The sequence below is a fragment of the Neovison vison genome, chromosome 11, assembly GCF_020171115.1.
Source record: "Neovison vison isolate M4711 chromosome 11, ASM_NN_V1, whole genome shotgun sequence".
Lineage (NCBI taxonomy): Eukaryota > Metazoa > Chordata > Mammalia > Carnivora > Mustelidae > Neogale > Neogale vison.
Window position 1 is genome coordinate 52,371,739 of NC_058101.1, and position 27,301 is coordinate 52,399,039.

General features: G+C 37.7%; 1 protein-coding gene across 5 annotated transcripts in view; it reads left to right on the top strand.

Moving 5' to 3' along the window:
* The window catches only part of KCNIP4 (potassium voltage-gated channel interacting protein 4), a 1,144,126-nt gene that overhangs the window by 1,083,233 nt on the left and 33,592 nt on the right, over window positions 1–27,301 (top strand). The gene's annotated exons all lie outside the window — the stretch shown is intronic.

Genomic DNA, 27,301 nt, shown 5'->3' on the forward strand with positions numbered 1-27,301 from the left:
TTCTCTCTGCCTTATTTCCATGTCTTTCCTCATCCTAATCTTTTGTTGATTAAGATGTTTTGTTTGCCCTGCCTTACAGATACTAGAATAGGCCAGTGGTGTTTTCTTTCTACCAAGCATATCTCTTCCTAATTATATATCCCTAGATGCCATGGAGCAAGCATGAGGAAAAGCCGCAGGAAATACTATTTGCCTTTGCAGGTGGTAGTTTCTCATCCCGAAATGCCCTTACTAGTTTCAGAATCTGGTTCAGTCCCTAACTAAACTTCAGGCATTTTCTCTTCCATAAATCTTTCCCAGCCCACCAGCCCTTAAATGTCCCTTCTCCAGTAAAGAATGAACAATCCTTCCTCAAAGGATGGCAACACTCACAACACACTATTTCATAATGATCCATTTAACATCTTTCTCCTCCACTTGATTCTGAGCCATTGAGAACAGGGAGTGTGCCTGCTCATGTCTGTATCCTTTTGGCCCAGGACACGCACCCTACTTTGCATAACTTTGTATAGATTAAATGATTGTGTAATGAAATAAAGAAAGAAGAGAAGAAAGTAGAAAAAAATGAAGGAAAAAAGGAGAGAAAAGATGAATTTGTCTTTAATAATTCAAAGTACTTCTACAATGAGAGATCTAGTCTTATAGAGTAAGTCATCCTAAATTTGACTTCTCAGGTAGCCTCATTGCCACAAACTTTAAAAAAAAAAAAAAATTCCCATCGTGACTTTTATATTTAGGGGAGAAAGAAAGAGGATTTAAACCTGGCGGCATTGTATTTCCTCACTGATGTCTGTCTTTTACAGTTTGTTCAGGGGAGTATTTTATTCTTCCTCAAGCAGGTCATTTGACCCCCCACCCTTGCTTAGTTTCCCCAGATTAACAATGACACACTTGAACATGATGAGTGTTTCTAACTCAAGCAAAGTCATGTTCTGGAAATAATTATTTATGTAAACATCAAACTGGACAGGAATTAGGAATTCAGTTTTGGGGTGAGAAAAATAAAAATAATGAGACCATTTAGGAGAGACCTTTGTAATGTTTTAGGAAACTCGTGTTTAAATGTGAGTTTTATCACTTACTAAATGTCAAGAGTGACATGGATAATCCCTATGATGCTTTAGAGGGTCCTCTGGTGGGCACTAAGGGCCAAGGGAGGGAACTGGACCTGCCATTTTCCCAGTGCCTAGCCCAGTGCCAGATATATAGGTGGGGTCTGAAAAATAGTGTTAATGGAATAGATCCTTCATGGTCTCCAAATAATAGCACCTGGACCGTTTTAATTAGCAGAAAATGTAATGAATAAGATGTATCTGAACTGCAATATTACAGAATCTTATTTTTATGTAATCCTCAATATTTATTTGTATCGACACAATATATTTCACTATGCCTAACTTATGGTAGACCTACTGCTTCTAGTTCAGTGTTCTATCATATTTTGCTTCTTAAATAAATTCATCACATTATGTAATTATTAGGCCACAATGAAAAGTCAATTCAAATTGTGCATCTTATTCATTTGTATGTGCCTGGCTTATAGTAGGAGTTTAATAGAGATTTGTCAAATAGATTTTATTTGAATGAGTCAGAACCGTGAAATTAAAATTTCTTGAAATTTCAAATGTTCTTGCAGATTAGTTTGTTTCATTTGTTGTGTATGTGTGCTTTTTTTTCTTTTTCAGCATCATCTCAGCTTCCTGCTGGTCTTTGAAATAGTTCTCTAGAGCTCAAACCCTTCTGGTTGTGAAAATGAAGTTCATAAAATAGAATAATATATCATTTCTTGTGCCTGGGGTCAGAGATTAAAACAATAACCAAAGAAAATATGAACTCTCCCTCATTTATCTGACTGTTATCTCCTGAAGCATCAAAACACACCAACAAGAGAAACAGGGGACTATATTTATTCATTTGTAGCCTGTCATACAAAGAAGAAAAAGTTGGAGAAAATATACCAACCTTGTATAGGTTAGGATATTTTGAAATACATGTAATAAAAACCCAATTCAAATTAGTTTTAAGACTATATTTTTTAGAGCAGTTATAGGTCTACAAAAAAATTGAAAGAAACACACAAAGATTCAAATATACCCTCTGCCCTGACACAGGCATAGTATCCCTCATTAACAGCATCACTCCCAAAAATGGCGCATTTCTCACCAAAGATGAAGCTATATGAAGACATCATAATTACCCAAAGCCCATCATTTATTTTAGGGTTTGCTTCGGTATTGTACATTCTATGGGCTTGGTACATTCTATGGGTTTGCTCAAATATATTTTAATCACATAACCATCATTAAAATAGAAACCAGCCTATTTTCACTGCCCTAAGAATCCTCAGTGTTAAACTTTTTCATCCCTCTCCACCCTAATGTCTGCCAATCACTGATTTTTTTTTTTAACCACTTCCATAGTTTTGTCTTTTCCAGAATGTGACATAGTTAGAGTCATACAGTGTGTAGTCATCTCAGACTGGCTTCTTTCACTTAGTAGTACACATTTAAGTTTCCTCATGTCTGTTCATGGCTTGATAGTTCATTTCTTTCTTGTTCTGATAATAGTATTCCATGGTCTGGATGTATTACAGTTTTTTTTTTTTAATTAAAACAAACCTTTTATTTTTTTTCCCAATTTATTTATTTTCAGAAAAACAGTATTCATTATTTTTTCACCACACCCAGTGCTCCATGCAAGCTGTGCCCTCTATAATACCCACCACCTGGTACCCCAACCTCCCACCCCCCCGCTATGGACTCTGAAAAACAGTCTGAGGGGTTTGAAGTGGATGTATTACAGTCCTTCACCTACGGAAGGACAGCTCAGCTGCTTCCAACTTTTGGCAGTTATGAGTAAGGCTGCTATAAACATTGTGGGCAAGTTTTTGTGTGGACATACTCTTTCAGATCCTTTCGGTAGATACCAAGGAGCGTGATTGCTGGAGGGTATGCGAGGAGTGTGTTTAGTTTAGTAAGGAACTGCTAGACTGTCTTTCAAAGGGCCTACGTGATTTTGCAGCCCCACCAGCGATTTATGAGAATTTTGCTGTTCCACATCCTGATCAGAGTTCCAGATTTTGGCCATTCTAATAGGTGCATAAGAGCATTTCATTGCCATTTTAATTTGCATTTCCCTGGTGACAAATGATGCAAAGCATCTTTTCATATGCTTATTTGCATATATATATACTTTTTGGGAAAGTGCCCATTACAGTTTTTGGCCCATTTTGAAGTCAGGCTATTTTCTTACTGTTGTATTTGAAGGGTTCTTTGTACATTTTAGATAACAGGCCTTTTCAGATGTGTCTTTTGTAAATATTGTCCCCCCAATTGGTGGCTTGTTTTCTAATTCTGTTGACATTAATTTTTGCAGAGCAGAAGTTTATAATTTAAATGAATTTCAGTTTATTGGTTACTTCTTTTAGGGATCTTCTCTTTGGTATTGTATCTAAAAAGATATCACCACACCCAAGCTCATCTGGGATTTTTCCTATACTTTTCTATACGTTTTACAGATTTGGGCTTTACATTTAGGTCTGTGATCTATTTCGAGTTAGTTTTTGTGAAGCTTGTAAGGTCTGTGTGTAGATTCATTTTGTAATTTTTGTTTGTTTGTTTTGGTTTGCATATGTATGCCCAGTTGTTCCAGCACCATTTGTTCAGGAGACTATCTTTGCTACATTATATTCCCTATGCATCTTGTCAAAGATAAGTTGACTATATGTGAGTCTATTTCTGGGCTCTTTATTCTGTTTCATTGGTCTGGTTTTGTGTTCTTTCACCAATGCCATACTGTAGCTTTATACTAAGTCTTGGAGTCAGGGATCATTGACCTCCAACTTTATTCACCTTTCTGTTGACTCTTCTGGGCCTCCCCATGTAAACTTCAGAATCAGTTTATGCTAACCATGAAATGGCTTCCTGGGATTTTTACTAGGATTGTTTTGAATCTCTAGATGACGCTGGGAAGAACTGACATCTTGGCAATACTGAGTCTTCCTATCCATGAACAAGGAAATCTCTCTCCACTTATTTAGTTATTCTTTGATTTCACCCATCAGATTTTTTTCAAAATTTTCTCATTTAGAACTTGTACATATTTTATTAGATTCATATCTACATATTTCATTTGGGGTATGGTAACATAAATGACATTATGTTTTTAATTTCAAATTCTCCTTTTTGTTGTTATTATACAGGAAAGCAGTTAACTTTTGTATATTAACATTATATCCTACAACTTTGCTATAAAAACTTATTGCTTGTTTGGTTAATTTTTTCAGAATCTATACATTGATAGTCATATAATCTGAGAACAAAGACAGTTTTATGTCTTCCTTCCCAATGTGTATTTCCTTTTCATGCCTTATTGTACAATTTCTAGTCCTTATAATTTAAAGTTTTAAAAATTGTATTGGCTCACATAATTTAAAGAAACATTTATAGCATCAGGCATAGCTGGATTGGGGCTCTAACAATATCATCATCAGGATTCTCTCTCTGCCTTCCTGGAGAAAACCCTCACAACTCCAGCAAGATAGGATCTGGATTTAGTCACATGACATACCTGACCAAATTGCTGTGACCTGGGTGATGGAGAATTGTTCTTGAACAAACCTGCAACATTGACCTAGCCCTGTGGGCTCAGAAAACAGAGGATATTGGAATTGAGAGCCCCACCAATGTCATGTGAAATGAAAGACTGGAACTTCCTACAGCAAATAAAAGTAGAATAGAGCAGAGCCAGGGAGAATCAGAATCAACTTATCTCATGCTGTCATTCCAGAGTCACTAACTCATACTCTTTAAATACTTTGATCTCTGACTTAAACATCTTGATTTCCTGGCCTGAAAACAACATCCATGAAACTGACCTTAAAGAAACCTATCTGAACTTCAGTGTTTCTTGGCTTTTTGAATGCCATTATTTTCTCTTCTGTTCCACTTTTCACTCTGATGAATAATTTGAACCTTATAATTACCTAAAAGTGTGGCACTACGGAAATCTTAAATTAGTCTCCCCCTTTCAACCACAACTTTCCCTCTGTTTGAACACCTTGGGCCCTGTCTCCCACTACTTCCTGCATACTGACTTTAAACACCAGAGTATTGTCACAACCATCTCTGCTGTAGTCTCTCCAGCCCCACATTAATCCAGTCCATACAGCTTTGATCGCATGAAACAGCTCTGAAACATTCCTGCTCCTTTACTCTTGTTCTATGATCATACCTGTGTTGATTTCTTATGATTGACTTAACAAAATACCACTAATAAGGTGACTTAAAACAACAGAATTTTTTCTGCCACAGTCTGGAGACCAAAAGTCTGAAATCAACAACACTGAGTCAAAATAAAGAAGTTGGCAGGGCTATGTTCTCTCCAGAGGCCCTAGGGGAAAATCTGTTCCTTGCCTCCTCCAACTTCTGGTGGGTGCCAGGATTCCTTGGCTTGTGCCTGCATCACTCCAATTTTTAAGACCATTATCTCTGCTTCATCTTCACATCACCTCTCCCTCTGCATGTAAATCAAATCTCTCTGCCTCTCTTTTATAAGGACACTTGTGATGGTATTCAGAGCCCACCTGGGTAATTCAGTATAATCTCCCTATCTCAAGATTCTTAAAGTAATCACATCTTTAAAATATAAGGTAATATCCACAGTTCCCAGGGTTAAGAGTAAGTATATCTTTTGGGACACCATTTCTTTTTAGCCTATTATAATGTCCATGAGGCAAAAAGCCAACTCTGAGGTCAACCACTATCATTTACTCTTCTATTATTGTCAAAAGGAGAAAATCAGAAGTATAAGTGTCACTACTAATTCACAAATGTTATACCCAATTTGATATCCCCTTTACTTTTTCATAGTCGAATGTCTCTCCATCTATACTTAGCTAAAATTAGATACCTTTACATCATTTTACATCATTTAAAACTCTCCTGATTCTGTCAATAAGTGCATCTACAAAAACATCTGTTCTCTCAGAGAAAATATAGACAATCACCACCATACCCTCTTTTCCTAGAACATGGTCTAGTACATAGCTGTACTAGATTTATATTTATTTACTGTCTTATTCTTTCCAGGACAAAAAAAAAATTCCATTTTCCCCGTATTCTTTATCCCATTCCTTTTGATATCTTGCTCCCTTTTTACTCTGTATCTCTAATTTCTCCCCACCCTGTCTCTCCTGGCTGTTTCCTTATATCCTCTAAACCTATTCAAATCTCTCTTGTACTTAAAAAACATACATGGGAGTACATACTGCAAACCATTACAAACAGCAGTATTTATTTGCAGACACTGCCCTCTTTGTTGGCAAATTTTATTCTTATACTGATATTATACAATTCCTAAAAGAATGATCTAAATTCTGTCTATAATATCTCACCTCCAATTTAATCTCCAGCTATAATCTTTGTCCCTACTATGTCATCTAAACTGTTTTTCCTTACTTTTTTTCATGGTTATGAGTGTTTTGTTTTGTTTTGTTTTGTTTTAAATTAAATTAAATCCTGGGGCACCTGGGTGGCTCAGTGGGTTAAGCCTCTGCCTTTGGCTCAGGTCATGATCTCAGGGTCGAGGACTTGAGCCCCACATCAGGCTCTCTGCTCAGCAGGGAGCCTGCTCACCCCCACCTTACTTTCTGCCTACTAGTGACTCTCTCTCTCTGTCTGTCAAATAAATAAATAAAATCTTTTAAAAAATTAAATCATAAAAAAATTAAGTCATTTATTTTAAGATAAATGTAGATTCATAAGCAGTTGCAAAATATAGTGCAAAGAGGTCCCCCATACCATTTTCTCCTAAAAATAACATCTTACAAAACTGTAGTACACTATCACAACCAAGATATTGACATTTAAGCTCCCCATTGATCTCATTTAAATTTCCCCAGTTTTCCCTGTACTCAGTTTTGTGTGTGTCACACTCTTTTTCCTTTGCAAATGTATTGAATACTTTGCGGTCTTGAAATTAATTAATTGTTTGATTTAAATTTAGTAAATGTACTTAGTGTATATTATGAAGTGAAGATTGGTCTAAGGTCTTACAAATATTGGCCAATGTCATCTCTATATGAATTCTATGGGATAAGAATATTACTATTAGTCCCATTTTACAGATAAGGAAGGCAACCAAGGCACAGAGAAGTTAAGAAACTATTCCAAGGGAACACACGTAGTATGAGTAGGAAAGCCTGGATTCAAGCCCATGCAGTCTGGTTCCAGAGTCTATGCTTTTATCCCTTCCTCTTCATGACCTCTTGGGACCTAACTGAACTCTGCTTAGTTTGGAAATAGAAGCCATGAGCTCCTTGAAGTCCTTGACTTTGCCATCTGTTGCTTCCCTTTGTACCTCTCTGACTACTCCCTCTGGTACCACTCTTCTTCTCCCAGGCCCATCTCTTAAATGTTGCTGTTCCCCAAGACTGTGTATTGAGCTCCCTGATTTTTTTCATTCTATGTTTTCTTTGAGAGATCTCTATACTTAGGTGCTTAAGGCACATAAATCCATAGATACAAGCTTAGATCTCTTACCTGAGCTCCAGACTCGTTCCTGATTGTTAACTCTCTATCTCCCCCTGGGTGTCCATCAAAAGTTTCAAACTTCAATATGTCAGAAACAACACTATTCCATCTTTTCCCCATAACTCACTTCCCTCCACATCCCCCCACCAAAGAAAGTCTTTCTCTTTGGCTGAATTCTGATCTTAAAGAATAATACCTCCTTTCATTCAACATTACTCTCTATAGTAGTCACAAAATGAAGAAATCATAATATAGGTACTAACTGTGCTCTTAGTGATTAATTTGTATTCTGCAATAATATCTGGTTCATATTTTATTCTGAAGTAATGAGCTGGATTAGTTTCCTTACAGTGCCTGACACAGAGCCATAAGATGGAAAAATACAAAAAATCAAACACTTGTGGAAAGAAGTGACAAATCATTTTCTGATGGTAGAATCAAGGAAATAGTTCTTAAAGAAGGACAACACTATTTGTGAGAATGAAAGTATAATCAGAAACAATAGCTAAAATAAAATTTTCCCAATTCTCTGGGGAAAAGTCTTCTTTTTTTTTTTTTTTCAACTGTGCATTGTAACTACCAGAGGAAACATTCCCGATCTTACTAGGTATGTTAAGCTGTGAAAAAGCAAGAGATATCTAGAATATTTTGAGAGGTTATATAAAGGCCAAACCATTCTAGACTTCTCATACTCCAAAAAAAATAATAAAACAAACAAAGAAAATACACACACACACACACACACACACACAAACTTGAGGTAAATCTCCCATTATTTAAATCCAAACATTAATCTCTTTCTCTGAGCAGCAGTAAGGTTACAGCTGATGAAAAAGAAAATGAAAACATCTATACATTACTAAAGAAAACCTGTATTGTTTTCACTTCATATGTAGCAAGAACATAAAGCCTATATCTTTATACCTCACTAGAAAGAATAAAAATTGTCATCACAAACTTTTATAACATGAGTGTTAAAGGGGTCTCTTGCTGACTGAAATAATGCCTTTACCATATTTGCAAAATAAATGTCTTGAACATTGACAAGCTCTAAAAATGAAAAGTATATAGATATAAATGAAGAGTAAAAGTGGTAGATTGTGATTTGATGATTCTTTTCTATGCCCGGAACACTTCTGAGAAGTCAAGATTTTTATATATTAAATAAATATATATATGTAATATTTAACATATTAAATATAATAAGAATTGGGCTACTTCAGTTATCAGATCTACATAGAACTACATCTACTAGGGTGTTAGATGTCTACCCCTGGAGAAGGACGCTAGCTCCTAACACAGTATCATTGAGGCCTCATTAGCACTTGTATTAGGACAGAGATCCATCCTTATCAGCTGCATCATGTGCAAGTATGCGTTGTAGAAATTATCATCATCATCATCATTAATTATTGTCAAATTAAAGATGCAGAAGTACCTCTTACTTAAAAAGTAATAATTCTAAATTATTTTCAGTATAATCCATGGCAATATGAGTTTATTCTGTGGTTTGTATGTTTTTTTTCCCCCAGTTTCAGAGACGAGAACAAGAGACCCTAATCCTCAGCTATGCTGAAACTCTTGTTAAGGTGAAATAAATTCACCCATACAAAGAACAGAGTAGCTGATTGGTGGAAAACCTCCACCAAGGCAAGACCATATCTGTTTTTTCTCTTCTGTTTATTCAGCTTAAGCAGAGAGCTTTGTCCACCTTAGTAGATGCTAAATAATTATGTATTGAGTAAATACTGTACCAGAGTTAGAAATTCAGAGAGAAAACAGAACAATGTTGATTGTGTGGAATGTGATTTGCCCTTTTGCTGGGCACTTTGTATAAAGGACCACTTAATTCTCTTCAGAGCCCTATAAAACAGGTATATTATCCTCATCACATCAATGGTAAAGACCTCAATCCTTGACATGTCTGATGGGCCTTGAATTAACTAACTTGGTCTGAGACTCTCAGTATGACTTGAACTCATGCCAGGATTTACACATGCCCTTGACCTCTCCCCCAGCTCTTTGCCAACTTCTCATCCTTCTTATCCTCAAGTCTCTGTTTCAAAGTCCCTCAAGTGTGACTTCCTCAAGAAAGTCTTCCCTGTAACCCTTCCTGGATTGTACTAGTTTCCCATCCTTCCACTGGAGCACTTACTAGCTAAATGATCATCTCTGGAGCTCCTTCTTTCATGTGAGCCTTCTCTAATAGATTCCAAACTCCCCAGAGGGCTTCATCGTCCTGTTGATTGTTTATCCCCAACACTTTCTGCACTCTCTGTCATATAATATGCTTTCAAAAATATTTGATGAATAAATGAATGATGGGAAAACTCGGGCTTGCAGAAGTTAAGTAACCCACTCAAAGTCCCAAAACTAATGATATGAGTAGAGTTTAAGCCAGGGGCTAAGAAATTCCAGAGGCTACAAATTGCAGAGGCTAAAATTTAGAACAAGAAAAAGGAAGATTGATTTAGGATTAAATAAACAAAATATTTAATAAGGATAAATATAAAATCCTCCATTAAGTTAAAATATAACAAAAACTGAATGGGGTCATAATGATCACCCCTCTGTTACAGAAATCATCCTCACTGCAGTTAATGCCAGATATTTTACTAAACATTGTATATGGGTTATGTTTATTTAAACTTCATAATATCTCAGATAAGTATTATCATTATTTCTGTTCTAAAATTAAAAACTTTCCCAATAATATAACCAAGCAAATCCAAGCAATCTGAGTTCAGAACCCGTGTGCACTTAAGAACAAATTTATTCAAATTTCAGACTTGGGATTTTGTTGTCATCTTGCTTATTTAATTGTTTCCTTAAGATATACAACCTGCAGATTTTTGAGGACTAAAATTTTGCCTAACTAAAAAGGTTGGGCAACTGCCAAAAAAAAAGAATATTGTAATTTTAGGCTGATTTACTCCAACTAAAATATCCATAATGGAGGAGTTAATAGTCTCTGGGCCCCTTTCCCTGAAATCGCTAATGTTTCTATATACCTAGACTGGGTGGCTCAGTTGGTTAAGTCTTTAACTTCTGGTTTCAGTTCAGTTCTTGATCTGAGTCATGAGTTTGACTTACTTAAAAAAAAAAGAAAAAAAATTAAATTCTACATACCAAATTTGGGAAAAGGATATCACAGCCACCTTCCATAAATAGGAAATAACTTTCTGGAAAGAAATCTATTCAGACTTACACCAAATTTAGGGAAAGAACTCTCAGAGTGTGAGCCAGAAATCAGATTTCCTGCTCTCATGGAGGACACTGCTGCCCCCTTGTGCCTTGATGCTGTAATAAAACGCTCAGAATGTTTGAGGCTGGCTGGCTGATCTGGCTCATCATCTGAGCTCCAGACACCACTTTGAAGCCTTCTGGGCAGCTGACTTAGAGTAACAAGTAGGTCCCAGGTTTTCTTTTGAGCAACTGCGCTGCAGTAGGGAACACACTGTGAGTCAGGGCAGGGCTATTCTCCCAGGTAGTGACCCTTGCTAATTGTCCCCTTTAGGAAGAGCCTCTGAAAAAAGCTGAAGCGAAGAAGGGTATGACTTCTTAAGTATTTGCAGCAAACAGAATTTAATTAAACAGAATAAGCATTCCTCCGATGTGTAGCCAAGCTCCAGAAATTCAGGGCTGCTACTGGAAACAGCAGCTTGCTGAGAAGCGAGTACCTGAGAGAGGGACAAAATATTCCTTTCTCAGAATTAAGAACAAGAAAGCAAAGCTAATGGAATATATGATAAGATGTATCGAAGGGCTGTGCTATACCTTTCTCATTAAAGCAAATGAAGTGGTTGTCCTGCATTTCTTCACTTGTGACATATGAGTTAACTTAGGAAAAGCAGTTAGAGCTTTCATGCCATTTGCCATTGGCATTTATTCTTGTGAATATTTGAAGAATGTCTGTCTTCCTTACAGACTGTAAGCTCCGCATGGGTGGGGCCCATGCTTGCTGACCTGGGGATATTTGTTGAATAACTGATTGATGATTTTTTTTTGAGTGGGAATTAATAGGTTTAAAAAATATTGGGTAAAAGTTCTCCATGAGTTTATTTTTCTTTTCTATAGTTATGCTTGCCTTTCACAGGGGCAGCTTAGGAAAACACAAAAGCTTTTTAGCCAACTCCAGGTTCAGATCCCAGTCCTATGGCTGAATATCTCCTTGACCTTGGGGACATTTTTTAAAGCTCTCTGAGCTCATTTATTACATACCATGTAAGAAAATATCTACTTCTTTTACTTATTATAAGGACTAAATGAGGACACCCATCTCCTACACAAGCTGGCTCAGTGTCCAGCAGAGCATGGGTGATCATTAAATGCTACTTTTCTTTATCCTGCACCCTCTGCATTCCCTCAAAGCTCAATATATCATAGACCAGATTTTTTTCTAAAATCTAGACTAGACAAGTCAAATCTACTCTATCTACATACATAGACACACCTATAAGCAATCTCTACGCTATGCTTCTTTGTCCAGTAGAACTTCCACCAAATTTGTCAGCAAACAATAAAGTGAGCTCATTTCCATTTTCCCATTCTGTTGAGAGAGGTAATAAAATGACCACAGGGTCATTGCATATGTTAGGGTGTTTTTGACTCTGAGTAACTGAAAACCAATAAATAAAAATGGCTTACACAATGAGGAAAATGTATGATCTCACATAAGAAGCCTAGAGAAGATAGGCACAATTAAGTCCTCAAAGAGCCAGAATCTAGCCAATGCAGTAGGTCAGGAAAAGGAGACTGAGAATAAGATTGTTGCAAAGCTCCAGAAAAATACATCTTCTTACAATCATATATATATTATATATATATAATATATATATGTGTGTGTGTGTGTGTGCTTGCATATTATCATATCAGTGTTTTATTCTTTCCAACTGAAATATTGCATGATTCTTTAAAGTAGAATTTTTTTATTCAGTTGTGTTTTTTTTCCAATATTAGTAGGCTGATGTCATGCCAATTTGAAAGCAATTGAATTTATAAAATCTGCATAATGACCTTGATGATATAGAGCAGAAATAAATAAGGACAGGACACTCCTCAGCATATGGAATAACTCTTCATAGCAATCATACAAAGAATATTCATTTTTCAGTTACTGCTTCTCTTGTGCACTGCTGAACACAGAGTTGACAGGTTGATTCCTTTCAAATCTAGCTAAACTAGGGTTCCACGTAGTGAAGTTTACAATGGAAAAGACATTTGAACAGAAACTCTTACGAAAACTGAGGTCCACTCATATTGAGAAGAAGCAGACTGTAGTTTGCAGACCTCTGAAAATGGCCCACTCGTGATTCCTGTCTCCTGGTTATTCAACCAAACACTAATCGAGGGATTCCCTTAAAGAGATTTTACAGTTGTAATTAAAGTCCCCTATTAGTTGAACTTAAGACACAGAGATCATCCTCATGAGTCTGATCTATTCACGTGAGCCCTTTCAAAGATAAAAGAAATCAGAACTCATGAGAAGAAAACCGAGCCAGGCACACAGCTAATAGTCTACCAGGTAAAGGGAACTTTGGTCCTACAACCAAAAGAAACAGAATCCTGCCAACAATCTGAATGAGCTAGGAGGAACACTGCCAGGCCCACAAGAGAACCAGTCAGCTTAACATGTTGAGTGTGAGACCCTGAGTAGAGAACACAGCCTAGCCATGACAGACCCTTGTCCCACAGATATGAGATCATAAACTTGAGTTGTCTTAAGTCACTAAGTTTTGGGTAATTTTTTGTGCATCAGTAGATCTAATACACAGGCTTTCTCTTGGGTCAATGTTGTCTTTTCCCACCCCCTCAGTGGTTTCAGATACCTGCAGAACTTAACTGTGTTGTAACTGACTGAATGAGTTTTGTCCTAATAAACCCTCTCTTTGCATAAAGTTGGGGAAAACTTTTTCTGAAGACTCTTTAAATCAGATAACTATATGCATTCCAACGAAGGTTTAGGACTTGGGCCTGATCCCAGAAAGGGTTTTCCTGCAAAATTTGGGCAACTTCATTTCTGCAAAATCAGCATAAAGGACTCGAGAATATTAAAAGACATCAACATTTGTAGAGTTTTTAGAATAGTGCTAGGATCTTTATATACATAATGTCTCTGAGTTATCATTCCCTCACTGTAAAATTCTATTACTTTCTACATTTTATAGACTGAGACTCAGAGGCTGGACATTTCAATAATGATTCCTTTGTTAGTAGAGATAGAACTTGAGGTTTTATGTTTGTTTATTTGTGTTTTGGCTGTAAATCTTGTATAATTTCCCTCTTCCTTAGAGTTGCAAAAGAGAGTTTGAAGTGCAGAGAAAAGTTGTGCCTGGGATTTCTCCTTCATCCAGGATGATGAGGGATCCTCACTGAGCTAGGAATATGCCTATACCCTCACACTCAAACAACGGAACTGAATCTTGATTATCACCCAGCACTTGTGTCTTTTCCAATATTATGGAGAGAAGTGCTTCTCTACATTTTTTCTGAGTATGATATTTAGCCCAATGTGTGTATTACAGAATGCAGAAGTTTCTTAATGCAAATTTTAGAAGCAGCAAAATATGTCCATCATCTTGGTTGTATCCTGTTTTTAAAATTTTTCTTTTTTATACATTGTCTATTTTAATTTTCCATTGTTGTTTACATGTGACATCGGTATTTCTTAGAGGTCATTTTACAAGTGAGGAAACTTAGATTGAGAGAAAATAAATGACAGTAGAACAGAAATTTAACCCAGCGATTGCACTACTAGTATTTACATCAAAGATACAAATGTAGTGATCCAAGGGGGCACCTGCACCCCAATGTTTATAGCAACAATGTCCACAATAGCCAAACTATGGAAAGAGCACAGAGATCCATCTGCAGATGAATGGGTAAAGAAGATATGGTCCATATATACAATGGAATACTACTTAGCTATCAAAAAAAGAAAGAAAGAAAAAAGAAATCTTACCATATGCAATGACGTGGATGGAACTAGAGAGTATTTTTTTTAATTTTTTAATTTTTTTTAATAAACATATAATGTATTTTTATCCCCAGGGTACAGGTCTGTGAATCGCCAGGTTTACACACTTCACAGCACTCACCATAGCACATACCCTCCCCAATGTCCATAACCCCATCCCCCTCTCCCTACCCCCCTCCCCCCAGCATCCCTCAGTTTGTTTTGTGAGATTAAGTGTCACTTATGGTTTGTCTCCCTCCCAATCCCATCTTGTTTCATTTATTCTTCTCCTACCCCCTTAACGCCCCACATGTTGCATCTCCACTTCCTCATATCAGGAAGATCATATGATAGTTGTCTTTCTCCGATTGACTATTTAGCTAAGCATACCCTCTGGAACTAGAAAGGGTTAAGTGAAATAAGCCTATCAAAGAAAGACAATTATGATCTCACGCATATGTGGAATTTAAGAAACAAAACAGAGGATTATAGGGGAAGGGAGGGAAAAATAAAACAAGATGAAATAAGAGAGGGAAACAAACCATAAGAGACTCTTAGTCACAGGAAACAAACCGAGGAGGGGATTGGGGAGGGGCCTACGGGAATGGAGTAACTGGGTTACGGACATAAAGAAGGGCTCATGTTGTAATGAGCGCCGGGTGTTATATAAGACTGATGAATCACTGAACTCTACCTCTGAAACTAATAATACACCACTATATGCTAATTAATTGAACTTAAAGAAAAAAGAACAGAAAGTTAAAACTGGTTCTAGTTCTCGGTGATCAGCTTTTATGCTCTGAAAACTGAAGGACTAATCCTCTCATTTTCAATGAGCTTTTACAGCACAATTGTTGAATACAGTAAAGATCGGAAAATCCTTGTTGAAATAAGAAATGTTTTCCCCGGACCCTGGTGGTTTCCTCTTAATTTTTATGAACACATTTATGATAAAAAGTGGTGAAGGTAGGGAGTGGAACCAAGTTTTTGACCTCAAAAATTCTTCGTAACCATTTAATGGTCTCCAGTGGTAGAGATATATATAAGAGAAAGTGGGGACTTTGACTAATACAACAGAAGGCCTCTGGGGCTCCTAGGTGGCTCAGTCAGTTGAGTGTCAGATTCTTGGTTTCTACTCAGGCATGACCTCAGGCTCTTGATCTCAGTGTCCTGAGATTGAGCCCTGCTTCAAGCTCCACACTCAGTGGAAGTCCGCTGGAGATTCTCTCTCTCTTTCCCTCTCTGTCTCTGCCCCTCCCCTCCAAGTAAATAAATCTTTAAAAAACAAAAAACACAAGGCATCAGCTAGATAGAGAAGAACAGGCAAATTACAGGGGGGAAAAAAATGTTTGGGAATATATGACATTCCAAAAATTTGCATAAAGTTTTTCAAAGATACCTCCAGAGCAAATTTATTTTCTAATATCTTAAAAGCTAAGAGCAGGTTGAGGAGCACCTGGTTGGCTCAATTGGTAGAGCATGTGACTCTTGATCTCAGGGTTGTGAGTTTAAGCCCCGTGTTGGGTGCAGAGATTACTTAAAAAAAAAGAAAAAAAAAAGAAAAAGATAAACATTTTTTAATGCTCTCTGTTCTAAACACTGTTGGGCTTTTGGGCTTTATAAAAATCGGTCCCTGCCTACAGAGTATTTACCAAGTCTAAGAGGAACAGAGAAGTTCACATACAGAATCTGGGGATATTATCAGTACAAGCCATGGCAAAGCACCATTTGAACTTTCAAAAATTCTCCCGTAATTATGAAATGCTAGGCCATGTTTGAATTGTCGTGCTATTAAGAGAATGACTTTTCTGAGCAACCCTGTTCCAAACACAGGAAGGGGGAGTGGAATTTAATTTAGAAGAATCTATGCTTTCCCAGTTGGATTAGGTATTAAGCAGGGTGGAATAATATATAAAGCCAGTCATGCTTTCCAACTGCAGGTCTCCAAAAATGAAATGCTCCTTCCTTCATTTTTATTGTATTGGTGAGTTCATTCTGTCTTGTGAAAGTCATCCCTACTGGAAGTGGTGGGTTGTTTTAATGATTTAATAAACTAATTAATGGGAAATCTGAAAGAAGAACTCAAAGGATAAAAAAGTTGTTTTGGCCATGAAATTATAACTCAGCTTGATATGCTCTAATCCTGAAAAATTAAGAAAACAAAAGCCAATATTTCCCAAATGTTGTGATATATCCATAGCATGTAATACAACCAGACAAAAATACTCTTGTTAAAGAATCCTCTGTAAGGAGACTTCTTATCTGATTTTGGGGCACTGCAGACACCAGAGTCTTAACTATAATAATTGGATGGGGTCCATGTGGTATACATGAGGGTTGCTGGAGGGAATGGAGATGCAGGGATGGGGTAATTGGGTAAAGGACATTAAGAATGGCATGTGATGTAATGAGCCCTGCATATTATGTAAGACCAATGAATCACTGAACTCTACCTCTGAAACTAATAATACACTATATGTTAATTAATTGAATTTAAATTTTAAAAAAAGAACAGAAATTTAAAACTGCTTCTAGTTCTTAGTGATCAGCTTTTATGCTCTGAAAACTGTAGGGCTAATCCTCTTACTCACATATTTATGATAAACAGCCCTGAAGTCTACCACACATGAAATCCTGTTCTCCTTGCCTAGTCCGTTTCAGCTGTTCCCTTTTGGTGTAGCTCACGAGTTAATGCCCCGCATTCTTCTAAGTGTCCAGGATGCTTGCTGGTCTCTGCTTGTGAACTTGCACACAGCCCCCTGTAAGTATGGTCACTAACAATTGTACTGCTTAAGAAGGTAACTTCTTCTAAGAAGTGCCAACTTACCTGCCACTTTCTTCTTGCCAGAAGAACGAATGGATGCACACCTTATTTGGGTAGTGATATGAGCTTTCCTCTTTCTTTTCTCTGATCTGAGTGTTTGATGTCCAGCCTTTGTGTTTTCTTTGGTAGGTCCATCAAAATCTGCTGGTTCTACTTCTCAAAGACGTGTCAGTCTGCTTCTTTTGTCAGGGAGAAAAACTGAAAGAACAGATACTGGACAAAACATGGATGGCATGACATTTCTGTTGGTAGAATCCCAAGATTTTCCACATAAGCACCACCAAGTATACTCTCCTTAGCAACAGCTGTCAGAGTGGATGAAATACATGGATGCTTAAAAAATGTGACTTCATAGACATCATAAAAGGGTTACTGCAGAACTATTTCTTTCACAAGGCCTTTTAGTTTTAGTTTTTTTTCTCATGACATTCTTGTACCATACTTCTTCCTTTTGGATTTCTAAAGAGGTATCTCTAAATGTTTGATAATAATCCTGAATCTGAGCAGATGACATACACCAGGGCAGGATGATTTATGGGAAGAGGAGATTTCAGCCAGTGGAGTGGACAAATATCACTGAGAAAATACACCTGATTTGCATATCACTGCAACTATTTCTAGAGTATTCTGATAATTTTCAAGGAAATTCTGAAAGGCTTTCTTGTGAGATAAACATGCAAGGACTCATGATTCACCTCAGAAAATAATTTCTCTAGCAGTTTTCTATATATGCATGAATTTCTTTCTGAGGTACTTTCCCAGAAGTCTTCATGGACTGCTGTAATTCTTTTTTTTTTTTTTTTAGAGAAAGAGAAAGAGAGGGCGTGTAAGCTTGGGGAGGGAGGGGCAGAGTGAGAGAATCTCAAGCAAATGCCCTGTGGAACACAGAGCCAGTCACTGAGCTCCATCCCATGACCCTGAGATCAAGACTTGAGACAAAACCAAGTCGGACACTTAAGCACATGAGGCACCCAAGCACCCTGGAGTGCTGTATTTCTAATGTACTCACGTATACATTACTAGGGAAAGCTTTCCTTTGAATTAATGGATAAAATGCTGCTGGGTTTCTACTAACATTTATTTCTAATCTGGTGGCCATTGTTCTTCTCAGTTGTCATTTACAATTGCAGTATTCCCCTGCCTTTGAGAGTAAACTCTGATGATAGAGAGTTCATTCAATTTATAGTGTTAGAGGAGGAAGCATAACTAATATCTGTTTTATGGGCTCATTACATCATAGCAGACCTTCACTGTAGTAGGTTCAACTGCTTTGATGAACACCATTTAACTCTGGTATTGCTGCAACAATGTCGTAGCAACACTGTATAATGGAGTTCTGTTTACCAAATTTGAGATTATTACTACTGTACCAACAGCTTTCATGAATGAACAAATAGGATATGCAAATAGGGGGGGTTAAGATAATCGCATAACATGCATTATCTTATTAATTCTTCGAACAGCCCTCTGACGTCAATAGTTATCCCCATGCTAGAGGGGAGAACAATGAGACTCAGATTAAACCATTTATCTGAAGCTATACAGATTTGAAGTGGCAGACCAAAGGTTCAATCAAAATTCTACTTAAGTTCAGAACCCAGAATCAGAAGCATTTCACTAGATTATTCTAAAAACCGCCAGGCAGAACATGCCAGCTCTTGTTTGGACATGAAGGGGTTTCTGAAGTCCGTGCATCAGCTTAGACCTCGGGAAACCCGGACACAAGGTAAGGCTCAGCAGCCCACTGTGGGGTTAAGGGGCACTTCCTGTAACCTTAGCCTCACTCTCTCCACCTTTAAAATGAAACAATTGAACTGGGTTTTCTATGAAGTTGCTTAAACATTCTAGTTTCCTGATTCTGATCAAGAGATGATTCTCGGCCACTTTCTTTTTTTTTTTTTTAAAGATTTTATTTATTTATTTGGTAGAGAGAGATCACAAGCAGGCAGAGAGGCAGGCAGAGAGAGAGAGGAGGAAGCAGGCTCCCTGCTGAGCAGAGAGCCCGATGTGGGACTCGATCCCAGGACCCTGAGATCATGACCTGAGCCGAAGGCAGCGGCTTAACCCACTGAGCCACCCAGGCGCCCTCTCGGCCACTTTCTAATGGTCAGTCTCTCTGCTTGCTTCCTCATCTGAAAAATGGAGGTAAAGCTAGCATCTTTCCATTCACAGGAAATAATCCATGTAAGCCATTTAATACAGTGCTTAGAACATAGAAAGTGCTCATGTATTTGCTTATCATCACGGTACTTCTCATGATCACCATCATCGTCATCCTCGTGTTAATTGTCATAAAAAACCCACTTGATTAGTGTTGATATTAGCAGTAGGAAAATATTAACTGTTTATTTACAATGGGTTTTGGCACTCATATTCATCATGACCCTATGTAAGAGAGCTGAAAATGATCACTAAGAAATGCATCTATAAGGCGCCACAGGACAAGTGACTTGACTACACGACAAATGTATGGCAGTTATGTGCTGAGAAAATCTCATTCTACATTTATTGCATCCTGATCATATCATGGTGAAGGGTTTAAGAAGTAATAAAGGAAACTCGCTGGTCAGAGCAGATTAATGTGGTAGACAGCAGAGTGCCAGGAAACTCCAACTCCTTGACATTTGATGAAGTAGTTCATTTAACCTGTCCTAAAAACTGCAACTTTTTCCAAACCTCTTTAGTGTCAAGCTATTCATAATTAGAGTAAATTGTATGTGGTGAAGAGGCATACATGTGCAGGTCCTTGCTGGATGAAAGGCAATAATTTCTCAAAAAAAATTTAACAACAATTTCCACAAATCTCACAAAATACAGTTTCATTATATATGTGCGCACGCATGTGTATTTTTGTAATCAATGTCCCCAGTTTTGATTGAATGGCTTTCTTTTACATGTGGGTGTCTTCAACACAACCACAATAGATGGCTCTGGGAGGAAATAAACACTGTCTGTTCTCCCAAAGGAAGTATTTTTATGGATGTTGCACCAGAAGACTGCTTCTTTAGTCCTAATAGAAAAAAGAAAAATGATAATAATACAGAAAGCAAGACAACATTGCAATTAAAGGTCAGGCAAATATGAGTTTGATTCCATGGAACTTTAAACTTTAAATTCCATAAGAGCAAAACTGGAATTTTTAAAACTCAGTCCAGTTTCTCACTCACTCAGTGCCTAGAACAGTGCCTGATGCATGGAAGGTACTAAATAAGTATTTGTTGAAAGAACAAGCAAATGGATAGCTCTGTGAAAAACTGTGATTCCAATGAGTTTCTTAGTTTTAATTCCTCAACCTTCACTTTCCTTCTCTAAAGAATCACCACCTTTCAGGGCTAGTGAAAATGTTAAACACTGTATGTAAGAAGGCCTTGAATAGAGGCTCAGTAAACGTCTGTGGTTGTGGTAGTGCAGTCCAGCAGATTTCCCTCAAAATATCCTGTCTGCATGAAAAACACACACATCAATTTATCCCTTAGAGGAATCTGCGCAAATGCCTTGAGGCCCTCTGTTAATTTTCAAAGTGGTGATTAGGCTCATGAGGGAAGCAAACTATTGGTGTATGTTCATGGGATCTGGTACATGTCAAATCCCCATGTGATTCTGGCCAGCATACATAGATGTGAAGCTTTCTCAAAAACATGTGGCAGGGGTACAGACCAGTGCAGCTTTCTGGAAAGCAGTGTGACCGTGTTTGTAAAGAACCTCACGACCGCTTAAACCTTCTGGTCTAGGGATTCTCCTTCTGGGTTAGTCATTAAGAAAGAACCTTAGGTGCAATCAGCTGTTTGTGCTAGACTTTTAATTACGTCCTTATTCCTATGTAGTCCCCCAATGCTAAAATGTCCTTAGTATCCAACAATATGATAAATTCAATGGGCACATAACTAGGCTGCCATTAAAAATAATGACATGAAAAATGTTCAGGATGTATTGTTAAGTTAAAGAAATAATAAGGGGCCTCAAAACAATAAGATGCAAAACTACTGTATTATCCCAATTTTATTCATATCAAATTGTATCAAATTCACATCAAAATTTTCTCCAATTTTGGGGCGCCTGGGTGGCTCAGTGGGTTAAGCCGCTGCCTTCGGCTCAGGTCATGATCTCATGGTCCTGGGATCGAGTCCCACATCAGGCTCTCTGCTCAGCAGGGAACCTGCTTCCCCCTCTCTCTCTCTGCCTGCCTCTCTGCCTGCTTGTGATCTCTCTGTCAAATAAAAAAAAAAAAACAAAACAAAAAACAAAAAAAAATTTTTTCTCCAATTTTAAATTAATATGCTTAGATACATTACCAAAATAACTTTACAGTAGTATAATTATAGGCAATATTTGTTTTCTTATTCTTTTTTTTAAAAAATATTTTATTTATTTATTTGAGAGAGACAGACAGACAGACAGAGAGAGAGAGAGCCAACTTGGGGGAGGGGCAGAGAGATAAACAGGTTCCCTGATGATCAAGGAGCCAGACACTGAGCTAGATCCTGGGACCCTGAGATCATGACCTGGGCCAAAGACAGAAGCTTAACCAGCTGAGTCACCAAGGTGCCCTTTCCTTATCCTTTTCTATAGATAGTAAATTTTTGCAGAATGATAATTTTTTAATAATCAGACAAAAAGTCATCAGACCATAATACAGAAACTATTGGGCTTATAGAAGCTTTATAATAACTTCCCAAAGTGGATGAGTGAGGCTTTTCTCACTTTCCCTAAATCTAAGAATTCTACTACTAAATCTAAGAATTCTACTACTGCTTAGATCCTTCTTCTTAGAGTGAAGAGAACCTAATGAATAAACCCATACTCAGATGTGTAAGACTTACTAAGGTGCTAATACATTATATATTAATAAAAATAACTTAAAAAAGAAAAGGAACATGATGGAAATAAAATGTATTATTTGAAAAAAAAGTATCATCCATTTAAAATGTCACCAGAGTTCATTATAGATCCTGGATATCAACCTTTTGTCTGTACTGTCATTTGCAAATATCTTATCCCATTCCGTGGGTTGCCTCTTTGTTTTTTTGACTGTTTCCTTTGCTGTGCAGAAGCTTTTGATTTTTTTTCCCAATTTATTTATTTTCAGAAAAACAGTATTCATTATTTTTTCACCACACCCAGTGCTCCATGCAAGCTGTGCCCTCTATAATACCCACCACCTGGTACCCCAACCTCCCACCCCCCCGCCACTTCAAACCCCTCAGACTGTTTTTCAGAGTCCATAGAAGCTTTTGATTTTGATGAAGTCCCAAAAGTTTATTTTCGCTTTTGTTTCCTTTGCCTTTGGAGACATATCTTGAAAGAAGTTGCTGTGGCTGATATCGAAGAGATTACTGCCTATGTTCTCCTCTAGGATTCTGATGGATTCCTGTTTCATGTTGAGGTCTTTTATCCATTTTGAGTTTATCTTTGTGTACGGTGTAAGAGAATGGTCGAGTTTCATTCTTCTACATATAGCTGCCCAGTTTTCCCAGCACCATTTATTGAAGAGACTGTCTTTTTTCCACTGTATATTTTTTCCTGCTTTGTCGAAGATTATTTGACCATAGAGTTGAGGGTCCATATCTGGGCTCTCTACTCTGTTCCACTGGTCTATGTGTCTGTTTTTATGCCAGTATCATGCTGTCTTGGTGATCACGGCTTCGTAGTAAAGCTTGAAATCCGGTAGCATGATGCCCCAAGTTTTATTTTTGTTTTTCAACATTTCCTTAGCGATTCGGGGTCTCTTCTGGTTCCATACAAATTTTTGGATTATTTGCTCCAGCTCTTTGAAGAATACCAGTGGAATTTTGATCGGAATGGCATTAAAAGTATAGATTGTTCTAGGCAGTATCGACATTTTAATAATGTTTATTCTTCTGATCCAAGAACATGGAATGGTCTTCCATCTTTTTGTGTCTTCTTCAATTTCTTTCATGAGTATTCTGTAGTTCCTCGAATACAGATCCTTTACCTTTTTGGTTAGGATCTATAATGAACTCCTCAAACTCAACACACACAAAACAGACAAGCATATCAAAAAATGGGCAGAAGATATGAACAGAGATTTCTCCAATGAAGACATACAAATGGCTATCAGACACATGAAAAAATTTTCATCATCACTAGCCATCAGGAAGATTCATCATCACTAGCCATCAGGAAGATTCAAATTAAAACCACATTGAGATATCACCTTACACCAGTTAGAATGGCCAAAATTAACAAAACAGGAAACAACATGTGTTGGAGAGGATGTGGAGAAAGGGGAACCCTCTTACACTGTTGGTGGGAATGCAAGTTGGTGCAGCCTCTTTGGAGAACAGTGTGGAGATTCCTCAAGAAATTAAAAATAGAGCTTCCCTATGACCCTGCAATTGCACTCCTGGGTATTTACCCCAAAGATACAGATGTCGTGAAAAGAAGGGCCATCTGTACCCCCAATGTTTATAGCAGCAATGGCCACGGTCGCCAGACTGTGGAAAGAACCAAGATGCCCTTCAATGGACGAATGGATAAGGAAGATGTGGGCCATATACATTATGGAGTATTATGCCTCCATCAGAAAGGATGAATACCCAACGTTTGTAGCAACATGGACGGGACTGGAAGAGATTATGCTGAGTGAAATAAGTCAAGCAGAGAGAGTCAATTATCATATGGTTTCACTTATTTGTGGAGCATAACAAATAGCATGGAGACATGGGGAATTAGAGAGGAGAAGGGAGTTGGGGGAAGTTGGAAGGGGAGGTGAACCATGAGAGACTATGGACTCTAAAAAACAATCTGAGGGGTTTGAATTGACGGGTGGGTGGGAGGTTGGGGTACCAGGTGGTGGGTATTATAGAGGGCACAAATTGCATGGAGCGCTGGGTGTGGTGAAAAAATAATGAATACTGTTATGACAAAAATAAATTAAAAATAAATTAAAAAAATAAATTAAATGTCACCAGAGGAATTGATACTGCTGAGTAATCACTCAGCAGTATGGTGAGTGGAGCAGCATGGAGACCATGATGATGGTCATGTTAAAGCATCAGTGGGAGAAAATTTCAGAGCACAGACACTTGGAGCATCTCTGAGACAGACACTGCTAATCATTCACCAAATCCGCCGTCTGGTCTTCTTCCTGGGCATGCAAGAGTTCTCTTGTTGTTTGGGGTGGATGCATTAAGTGATTTCTAACCAACAAAATGAGAATGGAAAATATGCGTAGCCCTTTGCACTTCAAGACCTGGCCCATAGGCACCTCCCACAGAAACTCCTCAGTGGTCCTTTTCTCCTGCTGGATGAGACCATCCATGGACTCTAGAACCCCCTCTGATGGCCAAGCATTCATTTGCCTCTGTCCCTTAAAGATTCTGGGAAGAACCATCAATTAGATGGTTAGATGGGCAAGAAATACACTACATTTTTTTAAACTTATATAATTGGGGGCCTGTTTGTTAATGTTACTACAGCAGGAGTTAACCTAATATAGCTACATTGTTCATGGCATACATTTGGCTGTATACACAGCATGATCAAATCTGTTCTTGATGGAGAGGTGGAGGTACCATTCCACAAAAGAGGTGAGGGAAAAGATAGATAATAGATCATTTGTACCATTTCATAAATCCCTAGAGTCCTATAGAATTTGGTTAATTTTTCTCACCTGAATGGAGTAACATGCATTGCTTTTCCATAAGAACTCTTAAGAATAAACAAAATATCATCACTCTCTGGACTTACTTTTACCTTTTTTGACTTATTTTTGAACTTTTTTCTTCTATTTGGATGGAGGCCCCATGGGGGCAAGACCTTTGATGTGTTTATTGCTGCTGCCCTGACTTTCTTGTAACATTCTAGAAAAATAAGCATACACTATGTATTGGTTAAAGATGTAAACTGATGTAATGAATGCAAGATAGATAAAGACAACTTCACCTGGTAAGGCCAACCCCCAAAACGTGGCCAGGAGCTTCTAGATGGTAGAGAGGGTTTTGCCTGACACAGACATGTGTTTGAATATAAACACATCTGAGGCAGTCAATTTCTAAATTTCATTTCATGTTATACGATGTATCCATCAAACATGGCTAGAGATCAAAGGCAGCTGACAAGTTTGCTGAGGGCAGATGTTCCTTTACTTCCCATCTTCACCACTCACAAGAGTCATTTTACCTCCCAGATAGGTTTCCAGCTTGACTTTTCACACCTGATGACACAGTCATCCAATTGCTCTCTTCTTGATATCCCAAGCAGATGGCTCAGAATTAAATAGCCAATAAATCACAATTTCCATGTGTTCAGGGCTCAACTACAAGTGTTCATTTGCTCTTAAAATTGGTTCTGTTGCTGCCAAATAAGAGTCATGAAGTTAAAAGTTTTGAGTGATTAGCTAGAGACATGCCCTTTTTTTCCTTTTAAGGTTATAGCTGGTGATTTTTCATTCATTTATATCTTAGGACTCTCTAGAAAAACTGAACTAAGAGATGTACCTATATACAGGAAGAGATTTATTTTAAGTAATTGGCTTACATAATTGTAGAGGCTTAGCCAGTTCAAAATCTGATGGGGGAGGCAGACAAGCTGGACACTCAGGAAAAAGTTATAGTTGGAGTCCAAAGACTTTCTGCCATAGAACCAAGAAAAGCCAGTGTTGCAGATCAGGTCAGAAGGTACAGGCTTCTGTACAGGATTCCCTTTTGCTCAGGGGAGATCAGTCTTTCATCTATTTAGATCTTCAACTGATTAGATGAGGCCCACCCAAATTATGGAGGACAATCAACTTTACTCAAATGTTGTTGATTTAAATGTCAGTCTCATCGAAAATTCCCTCATGGAAACATCCAGAATAATGGTTGACCAAGTACTTGGGCATTGTGGCCCAGACAAATTTAAATATAAAATAACGCAAACATAAAATTAACTGTAAACAATTTTAAAAATAAAATTAACTGTTTTTCTTCTCATTTGTTTTTGATTGCCTTTTCTTTGATCCAATCCTCTTAGGCCTTTAGGGTCATTATTTTTACAAGGGTCATCTAATCCCAAATCTTGTGGTGATCTGGAGAGTGTCAAGCCCACATTCCAGCTCCCCCACTGGCTAGAACATGACCACAGAACCTTCAGTTCTGCCTCAGTGAATGTGGACTCCTAAGTCATAGGTCTAATACAATGATCAAATGGGAAAAATATACATTGACAAGCTCTGTAAACACACGTTCACATTGAAGGCATTATTTTAAATTGTGTTCATATATCAAAGGTCCTACCTTTCAAACCAATGAGTGAGAAAATAGAAAACTTCTCATGTAAGGCACATTTTAGTTGTGAGTAACAGGCTCATTGGAATAAAGAAAGATCAAGTTAATAAATCAAGTTTATTCATGAGGGGGCAATGATTTTGAGGATTAGGAGAAGGTTTAATACCCCAACAGATGATTATTTTAAGATCCCAGGAACAGTGTCAAATTTAAAGTACACAGAATATCTGTATCTCAGGGCAGGGAAGTTAACACACCCTTGATGCTCCCCAGTGAATTCTGGGGAGAGCCAGACATCATGGGAGCACCATAACAGCTGAGACAAATAAAGTGGGGCTGTTTGTTCCTGAGGAGCCACTCAAAAAGACTGGACAGAGCTTACCACCGCCCCACATTCAATGTACAATTAACATCCCATATGTGACTTAATGTCAGATTGTTATGTAATTATCAGTGTCTATTGCTTCACGAGTCTCTACACCTCAGACTCCTGACCAGAACATTCTTTAACTCCAGAGAGTGGAGGAAATTTTGCTCTCATCTTTGTCTATGATTCTCTTAGTCTTCATTTTTAGCACCAAGACAGACCTCTTCTAACATTTAAGATTTCAGTTCCTTTTGTGGAAAATGCCTGATCCACTCTGGTACAGGTAGCCTTGCCCTCTGTCCCACCAGGTCAGTGGTCCAACATTAGTGGAGTTCCGAAGGTCAGTATCCATCAGTCTGAAAAGTAACTCCATCCATGGAATAAAAATGGAAATTC